Genomic DNA, 10,200 nt, shown 5'->3' with positions numbered 1-10,200 from the left:
CCCCTCCTAGCCATAGAACCATTATTTTATTATTTTTATTTTAATTGTCTCCCTTTCCCTAAAGCCAAGTAGAGTAACCCTTGTAAGAGTGACTCTCTGGTCAAGTAGGGAAACTCATATTATGATGCATCCCTCGGGCTAAGTAGAGAAGCATACTTGTGAGTCTCTCTCTAGCTTTATCCCATTTCTTTTACTTTATTTTTATTTCAGCATTTTTTTTCTTCTTCATTGCTTTTTAATTGCATGGGGTGTTTATTTTCAGCTATTTATTTATTAAATTTTAATTACGTGGCTTACGTATTTAAATTCTTAGATGACGAATGGTTAGGATGTTATTTTAGATACATATGTTTAGGACGGTAATTAGAATTAGATCACAACCATTAATCGGTTCACTTTCGCATTATTAAAAGAAACAAAAGAATAAAGTGGCTACTCTCCCTGTGTTCGACCCGTAGCTACTCTGATCCGTAAGCTTGTGGTTATATTTTAAAATCTCAAATAAGTTTTTGGCGCCGTTGCCGGGGAGACAGTTCCATATTATTTTTCGCTTTCTTTTGGTAAATCGGAGTGCTTTGTTTGCTTTGTTTTGTTTTTCCTTTTCTTTTATTAAATTCTTGAGAAGAACAATTTGCAATAATAGTTGTATCGGTGGAGGTTGCCATGCCTCACAGTGTGATAAAGACTGGTTTTGCCCTGTAGTAGTACCTCAGAAATTGACCTGAGCAACCCTGGATCTTTGCCGGTAAGCTCCCAAAAAGCAAAAAATAAAAAAATAAAAAAATAAAAAAATCATAAAAAAAGTTTTGTTATCCATTCTTTTGTGCTTGGCTTACTCTAGTTGTGGGTAGTTTTCTGTTGCATGAGTGTTAGGTGGGTACGTAATACTAAGAATCGGTTACAAAGAAGAGATCCAACAAGTATTGACCTTATACGTTTGCTCTCGTTAGAACCTTTCAATATGGGAGACCAACATAAAAAACCTTCACCTAAATCTCTAAAAGATAGGTTCTACCCTGCTAGAACAGCCCAACCTTCCTACATAGTTCTACTACAAGCCCAAGGCAATAATTTTGAACTCAAATCTCAATACATCACTATATTGCCCCACTTCCATAGATTGACTTATGAGGATGCATACCTATTTCTAAGGGATTTTGAAGAGGTATGTGTTCTAATTAAGATCTAACAGCTTTTTGATGATGCTGTTAAGCTTAGGTTTATCACTTTTGCATTAAAAGACCAAGCTAAGAAGTGGTTGTATGGGTTACCCACAAATTCCATAACCTCATGGGAACAGTTCACAGTTATCTTCCTTAAGAAATTTTTTCCCAACTCACAAGATCAATAAGCTTAGAAGTGATATCCTTCAGTTTAGGCAAAAGCCTAGTGAGTCCTTTTTCAAACTTATGGAGAGATTCAAGGATCTACTCCAAGAATGCCCTCACCATGGGCTAGACTTATGGCATTTATGTCAAATAATTTATGAAGGTATTGATTAGCCAACTAAACAAATGATAGAGAATGTACCCTGAGGGATTCACATCCTTTACAAATGAAGGAAAGACATGAGAATTCTTACTTGACTTAGCTGACAAAACCCGAGAGTGAAAGAACCATAGGAGGAAATGGATATTTTGTGGATGCGATAGTATCCAAGGTAGCCCATTTGGATAGCCTAATCAAGAGGATTGAGGCTATTATTTCTAGAGAGCCATTATCAGTCAATTTGGTTAAGATTTGTGCTTGGTGCCAGTCCCCTAGACATATCATATTAGAATGTCCCAACACCTCTGGGGGCACTTCTAATGATAGTGCTAATGCCTTATACTAGAATAATCCATATAGTAACACCTATAATCCAGGATAGAGAAATCACCTAAATTTCTCTTGGAATCAGGGCAACCAAGCAGGGCCTTCCAATTTTCATAATCAATGTCAACCTGGACCCCAAAGGCCTCCCTTTGCACAATAATCTTTTTCTCCAAATACTTTTCCTAAGTCAAATGTAGGACCTCAGGCTAGTTTTCCTAGGGTCCCTCTCCTATCATCTAATCAGCAACCCCCTGGGTTTACCAACACTAAAGAGGCAAGTAGAATAAGTGACTTGAAAAAAAATATAGCCATCCCCATGACAAGCCATCAAAATCTTACGAGAAAACTCACCCAAGTTATCTCAATTATGCATGAGAAGGAGAAAAGAACTTTACTCAGTCAACTAGGGTCTAACCCTAGGCATCGTCAGCCTGTTAGTTCACAAGCACCAACTAATGTACCACTGAATATAGTACAAGGTCAGACCCAACAAGGGCCCTCTAGCCAATGTAATATTGTTTATGCCCTTAGGAGTGGTAGAGAGTACCAACAGAGCGTTCTTAAATCTTCCCCATCTATTACTCCTGTTAACTCTCCTTCAGTTGAGCACACAAGTGTGCCTTTTGTTCTAGGTTCGTCTGATGAACCTAAAGATTCTTTTGAAATTAAAGATGATTTGGTTGAGGAAATAAAAAATGATTCTTCTGAAAAAGGGCAAATCCCTAACAGTCTTTATGTTCCTCCTGTCCCATTTCCTAATCGCTTAGTAAATAAAAAGAAGATTGCTTCCATGGATAAAATTTTAGAAGTCTTCAAAAAGATAGAAGTGAACATCCCTCTTTTGGATACCATATCCCAGATCTCCGCCTATGTAAAGGTACTAAAAGATTTATGTACTCACAAACGTATCACTAGTGTGCCCAAAAAAGCATTCTTGGCAGGTAACATTAGTTTCATAATTACTTAGCCTATAGTAGCCAAGTATAAGGATCCAGGGAGCCCTATGATATCTTGTGTCATAGGCAACACCTACATTGAGCATGCCTTACTTAACATTGGCGCAAGTGTGAATCTTTTACCTTACCATATGTACAAGCAACTAGGATTGGGAGAATTAAAAGCCACTGGAACTACTCTTCAGTTGGTAGATAGGTCTGTTACGATTCCTAAAGGGATAGTTTAGGATGTCTTATTAAAGATGGGAGAATTTATTTCCCCTGTTGATTTCATTGTGTAAGATACCAAGCCCTTCTCAACCAAGGATGAGATCCCAATAATTCTAGGAAAACCATTCTTGGCTACCAGTAATGCATTAATCAACTGTCGAAATAGTTTTCTAAGGTTATCTTTAGGCAACCAAACTGTTGAGTTTAACATGTTTAGGATAGGTAAGCAACCACATATGGAAGAAGAGATCAATATGCTTGAAGATTTTCTGGATTTTTTTGACGATTTAATTACCAACTTTGATATTGATTTTGATTCAGAATTCCAAGAGTGTATGGATGAGTTGGATGATGATAGTGAAAATTTCTTTTCTGAAGTCTTGAGTCTCCACACACCTGTGGAGCGCTTAGGACCCCTTTCCAATTCCATTCCCAAACCTTCCATAGTTGAGCCCCCTAAGCTAGATCTTAAGGAGTTACCATCTAATTTGAGGTATGCTTTCCTAGAGCCTGACCAAACTCTTCTTGTAATAATTTCTTCAAATTTGACTTCTAACCAGGAAGGGGAATTACTTAAAGTGTTAAAAGATAATAAGGAAGCCCTAGGTTAGACCATGGCTGATATCAAGGGTATAAGCCCTTCTATTGTGCAACATCATATACATCTTATGGAGGATTCCAAACCATCCACGGAACCCCAAAGAAGAGCTAACCCAGTGATGATGGAAGCCATTAAGAAAGAGATACTAAAGTCTTTGGATCATGGAATAATTTATCCTATTTCTGACAGTCAATGGGTAAGCCCAGTTCACGTAGTGCCTAAGAAGTCTGGGGTGACTGTAGTTCCCAATGCCAATAATGAACTAATTTCAACCCGTGTCCAATCAGGGTAGAGAGTGTGCATAGACTACAAGAAACTTAATGTGGCAACTTGAAAGGACCACTTCCCATTTCCATTCATTGACCAGATGTTAGAGAGGTTAGCTGGACTTAAATACTATTATTTTCTTGATGAATATTTTGGCTATAACTAAATCCCAATTGTTTTAGAGGACCAACATAAGACTACTTTTATATGCCTATATGGAACTTTTGCTTACAAGCGTATGCCCTTTGGGCTTTACAATGCCCCTGCTACATTCCAACGATGCATGATGAGTATCTTTTCTGCTATGGTCAAAAAATTCTTGAAAGTATTTATGGATGACTTTTCAATTCATAGGAATTTCTATTCTGAATGTCTTCATCATCTTTCGCTAATTTTGAAAAGGTGCATATCTAAGAATTTGGTTTTGAATTGGAAGAAATGCCATTTTATGGTTAAATCTAGTATTATTTTAGGCCATATAATATCCAAGGAGGGAATTAAAGTAGATAGAGCCAAAGTGGATTTAATTGATAATTTACCACCTTCTCAATCTATTAAGGATGTCCAGTCTTTTCTAGGGTATACGAGCTTCTACAGAAGGTTTATTAAGAACTTTAGTCAGTTAGTCCGACCTCTTACTTCATTACTTGCCAAAGATCAAACTTTTGAGTTTTCTAAAGAGTGCCTAGAATCCTTCAAACAACTTAAGAAGGAGTTGAACAATGCACTCATTGTTCAACCACCTGTTTGAACTTAACCTTTTGAACTGATGTATGATGCTTCGGATTTTGCTATAGGAGTGATTTTGGGTCAAAGGATTAATAAGTTTTTCACTGTTATTTACTATACTAGTAATACCTTAAATGATGCACAACGCAATTATACAACCACTGAAAAAGAATTTTTAGCTGTTGTGTTTGCATTAGAAAAGTTTTGGTTTTACTTAGTTGGTTCACATGTGGTGGTGTATACTGATCATTCTGCTCTTAGATATCTAGTTTAGAAGAAGGATGCCAAAGCCCGTCTCATTAGGTGGGTTTTACTTCTGCAAGAGTTTGATTTAGAAATTAAGCATAAGAAAGGAGTTGAAAACCTAGTTGCAGACCATTTATCTCGGCTTTCTAATTCCTTGACTATCGATTCTCCAGTCATTGAGAACTTTCCAGATGAACAGTTATTTGTAGTGTCCAGTGAACCATGATTTGCTGACATTGTTAACATCTTAGTTTCAGGTGTGACTTCAGATCACTGATCCACCCAAGATAAGTATAGGTTTCATTCCCAAGTTAAGCATTTTTTCTAGGATGATCCTTATTTGTTTAAGATATGTCCGAATCAGATTATCCGACGATATGTTCCTGATTATGAGCAACATTCTATTCTCTCTTTTTGCCATGATTATATATATGGTGGACACTTTAGACCTAAGAAGACTGCCGCAAAGGTTCTCCAATGCAGATTTTATTGGTCCATTCTTTTTAGAGATGCTTTTGATTTTTACAAGGCTTGTCCTGCCTGCCAGTCTTTTGACCGTATCAATAAGAGGAATATGATGCCCCTCAACCCTATTTTGGTAGTTGAGATCTTTGATGTATGGGGCATCGATTTCATGGGACCATTCCTAATTCCTTTGGGAATTTGTACATACTTTTGACTATTGATTACATTTCTAAATGGATAGAGGCCATACCTTGTAAATCTAATGACCATAAAGTGGTGGTCCAGTTTCTCAAAGAGAACATTTTTTTCCACTTTGATACACCATGTGTAATAATTAGTGATAGGGGTACTCATTTTTGTAATTGGCATTTTAAGGCCTTAATGAAAAAGTATGGGATCACCCATAAGTTATCTACCCCTTATCACCCTCAAACTAGTGGTCAAGTAGAGGTGTCTAATAGGCAGATCAAACAAATCTTAGAGCAAATTGTTAATCTCAACTGCAAGGATTGGTCTCTTAGGCTCATTGATGCCTTGTGGGCCCATTGGACTGTATTCAAGACTAACCTTGGTCAGTCTCCCTACCGTTTGGTGTATGGGAAAGCTTATCACTTACCAGTTGAGTTGGAGCATAATGCCTTTTGGACCATTAAGAAGCTTAACTTTGATTTGTCTAATACGGGAATTCATTGTAGGCTCCAACTATCTGAGTTAGAAGAACTTAGGAATGATGCCTATGAAAGTTTTAGGATTTATAAGGAAAAGACCAAAGCTTTCTATGATAAGCACATTCTACATAAATATTTTACAATTGGTGATAAGGTCTTATTGTACAACTCTGTATTGCATCTTTTCCCTGGTAAGCTTAGATCTCGATGGGATGGACCATTTATTATCCATAATGTATATCCCCATGGGGCTGTGGAGATTCTGAATCCAGGAACAGGGGTAATTTCAAAGGTTAATAGTCAACATTTGAAACTGTTCCTCAAGTTTCCTACTACTGGTAGTGAAGAGGTCATGGATCTCTATGAACCTCTTTACAATGATGACTAAATTTTGATCAAGTATGATCCCCTTGTATTATCTTCACTTTTAATTCTTTCCATACATTGAGAACATTGCATGACTTAAGTGTGGGGGAGGGAAACCAGCTTTTGCTTTTTTCACTTTGTTTTGTTTACTTTTCTTTTTATTTTTGAGCTTGCTAAGGATGAAGTCCTACTTTGGCTTTTGGCTAATGATCATACCATTCGGTTGCTTGATGTATGAAAATAAAAGTTTTGATTAAGATACCCATTTTGAATGTATAAAAACCCTATTGAGAAGAAAGAAACAAGCCTGTGTCTTGAGATTGGACTTTCTTTTGAAAAATAATAAACCCTTGTTTTATGATGATGGACCAGATATAAGTCTATGGGTTCCTTATACTTTTGATTTGGAGTTGAGACATTCTTTTTAATTTGGCAAGAGTTGACAAATGCATAATTTTAAATGAAGTGTGAAATGCGGTATAAAAAAGAATAAGAGTTGATTCCCTTGGAACTAGACAGGGCATTGCGCCTCAGGAAGCGTGGTGTCTTGATCGAAATTCCTAAGGAGGAAACTTTTGAATGAACTCTAGCATCACTGTCTTTATGGGCATATGCAAAAAGCAAAGCTACATATTAACTTGGGTGTTTAGTGTTTGCTCTATCATGTCATTCAGGCCAAAAGTAGCGGAGTAGAATAGAGTTAATTAAGTAAAAAAAGGAGAAAAAATGTGCAAATGTCATTAATGCTAGGTAACATGTTTGGTCAAAAACACTCTAATGCCTTATTTATTGGTTCCCTATTTCTTCACAAGTGGTTTTGCCTTAATATAAGGATGTTTTGGAAGAGACGAAGTGAGTTCCAAATTAAAAAATATGCTAGTGCCTGGAATTTGTAAAGGGTAATAAAAGTTCAAGTGTGGGGGTCCCTTGTAAGAGGAATTATCTTTGCTCCGGATTGGTATGGCCCTTACCTTTAGCCAAGGTTGAGATTTGTTTATTTTGAATTTTGGGTTTATATTCACTGTAAACACCCACAAGACACAACTCGTCCACTAGGGGTGACCTAGGGATTTAAAGGCTTGTTGCACATGCTAAGTGCAACTGTGATTCCTACAAAAGTGAGTTAGGTTTTTTGTTTTTATTCTTTTTCTTTTTGTTTTGCTCGAGGACTAGCAAAGTCTAAGTGTAGGGGAATTCTGATGAGCATATTTATGTGCGAAATCTAGTGTAGTAAAAGATACATTTTACATATATTTAGAATTGAGCTACTTTGGGTTTTACTCTCTTTTTGCAAGTTTTATATTTTCAAGGCCTTAAGGATTATCGGGCACTATATCTCCAATTTTACACGTAAAGAGGTCCTATTTCTTTTCATGGTTGCAAAAAGAATGAAATTTTGAGCAAGATAGACGTGTTCAATTGCAAGTACACATCCGTTTAGTTAACATTACAAGTGATTATTCTTTTTGGGCCAGAAAAAGAATAATGGATCAAAACTGAACCGAAATGCAGAACCAACCCAACTGCAGTTGTCTCAAGGATATAAGAAATATTTAAAATGCCAACAATGATAGATGGAACACATCCTTAAGTAATTGAAGATTCATTTTTGGTAACAACAACTACCTAGCGTAGTTGGTGAGTTATAGTGTGCAAAATCCCTTGCTTATTAGGAGGTCTCAAGTTCAAACCTCTTAGCTGCAAGTTTGAAGAAGAGAGAGAAAATAAAGAGAAAAAATAAGAAAGAAGAAAAAAAAAAAAGACAAGGGCATGAATGGAATTTCCCATTAAAATAGAATATTGCCCAAATTCAAGCAAGGAAAATTGGCCAAAGGGGGTTTTTTGTGCAAGAAGAGAGAAAAATAGAAAAAGGGGAAAAAAAAAAAGGAAAAAAATGCAAGAAAAATCGTGGGAAATCTCTCTCCACGTGTTTTCTCTCTTCTCTCTCCTCCACTTTATCAACAAGATAAAAAAATCTTTTTTTTTTAGAAGCTAAAATTGTTAGCTTCCCTCCCCCATTCTCTATATAATAGAATTAGCACAAGGGGAGGAGGACTTCATTCTTCTTCTAGGGTTTTTCTTAGTTGCTCTATCTCTTTCTCTAGTTCTAATTCTAGGTTTATGTTTTAGACACTTTTGTAAGTTCTTTTTATTCAATTAATGTAAGCACTTTTTTTTTTTATTCAGTCTTTTATTTTTATTGTGTAAACAATTGAAGTTGTATTTTTCAAGTTCTAGTTCTAGGCATAGTCCTAGGTGACAAGAACAAGCTATGAAGCATATCTTTCAAGTTTAATTTTTTTCTTTAGATTTGTTTTCTCTAGTACTAGAAATTACAGATTTGGTTTATTCCATATCTGGTTTTTATTACTGGTAGTATCTCAAATCGATCAAATTTTCAATTCAAGGGTTGAAGTTCAAGTAAGTAGGCTCCTTCAGTAGTCTTCTCTCTCCCCTCTCATTCCCTCTTCTGACTACCCTTTCTTTCTTAATTTAGGATTTTAATTTCAGTCATTTCATTATTGTTATCCCTTTTCCCCAAGGTTCATGGCTAGCGTATGTGTTGGCTTTACCCCTCCTAACCATAGAACCATCATTTTATTGTTTTTATTTTAATTGTCTCCCTTTCCCTAAAGCCAAGTAGAATAACCATTGTAAGAGTGACTCTCTGGTCATGTAGGAAAGCTCATATTATGATGCATCCCTCAGGCTAAGTAGAGAAACCTACTTGTGAGTCTCTCTCTAGCTTTATCCCCTTTCTTTTACTTTATTTTTATTTCAGCTTTTTTTTTCTTCTTTATTGCTTTTTAATTACGTGGGGTGTTTATTTTTAGCTATTTATTTATTAAATTTTAATTGCGTGGCTTGCGTATATAAATTCTTAGATGACAAATGGTTAGAACGTTATTTTAGATACATATGTTTAGGACAGTAATTAGAATTAGATCACAACTATTAATCGATTCACTTTCGCATTATTAAAAGAAGCAGAAAAATAAAGTGGCTACTCTCCCTATGTTCGACCCGTAGCTACTACGTTTGTGGTTACATTTTAAAATCTCAAACAAGTTAGGTTTTCCCCTGTGCAGCTTCCCGCCGCCGTGCGTGGTTTTCCTTCCACCTCTGTGCATGTTATTCTCTGGCCTTTGTGCGTGTTTTGGTTCCGCTTTTGTGCGTGGTCTCTCCATTCTCTCCATGCTACGCTAATCAGTGCCCTCCCTTACTGGTCATTGCCATGACTTGTGGTCCGGTCAGCAAAGGTAACAAAATCGCCAATGACGATGACGATGACGATAACGATGCTACTGCTCATGAATAGATATGGGTTGATGCTCACGATGAGTACTAGCTTTCATTAGGTTCTCTTGACCTCCTCTTCTGATCTACTACTCACCGGAGTACCAGCTCTCTTCCTTTTCTTCCCCCTTTTCCTCTTCTTTCTTTATTTGTATTTTTTGCCATGGTCCTTAGTTGCCCATCCGGTGACGAGGGTGATGACACCGACGATGACGATGAGTTGAACAGAACCCCATATCTGTTTTCTCCTCGGCCATCACCTCTACTACCACTTCCACCGCATCTCTTCAGAACTATCTCTCTCTCCTCCTTTCCCTTTCTCTTTTCTTCTATCTTCCCTTATCTCTCTCTTTTTCCCCCTTTCACTCTCACCTTTCCTCTCACTTTTCTTCTCACGTATGAGACAAACCCCAAGCCCCCACTTTCTCTTTTTCCCTTTCACTCTCACTTTCTCTCTAATTTTTCTTCCTCCCTCGGTGTGGGACAAACCTTCATATCTTTTGGCTTCTTTGCCCTCCAAATCCATATCAAAGGAAGTGTATTCCGCAAGGCGAAATTTTTCTCCAAGCCATCAAAGCTT

The 10,200-nt window shown here is 36.9% G+C and overlaps 1 non-coding gene across 1 annotated transcript; it reads right to left on the bottom strand.

The window, feature by feature from the left end:
- Positions 1–1,349: 1,349 nt before the first annotated feature.
- LOC122075037 lies at positions 1,350–1,456 on the bottom strand. Its single transcript, XR_006139173.1, has one exon. It is a non-coding gene; the product is annotated as a small nucleolar RNA R71 (small nucleolar RNA).
- Between the last annotated feature and the right edge of the window lie 8,744 nt (positions 1,457–10,200).

The sequence above is a fragment of the Macadamia integrifolia genome, chromosome 3 (assembly GCF_013358625.1).
Source record: "Macadamia integrifolia cultivar HAES 741 chromosome 3, SCU_Mint_v3, whole genome shotgun sequence".
NCBI classification, from domain to species: domain Eukaryota; kingdom Viridiplantae; phylum Streptophyta; class Magnoliopsida; order Proteales; family Proteaceae; genus Macadamia; species Macadamia integrifolia.
Note: the sequence above shows the minus strand (reverse complement) of the source record. Positions and strands in the feature narration are given on the sequence as shown.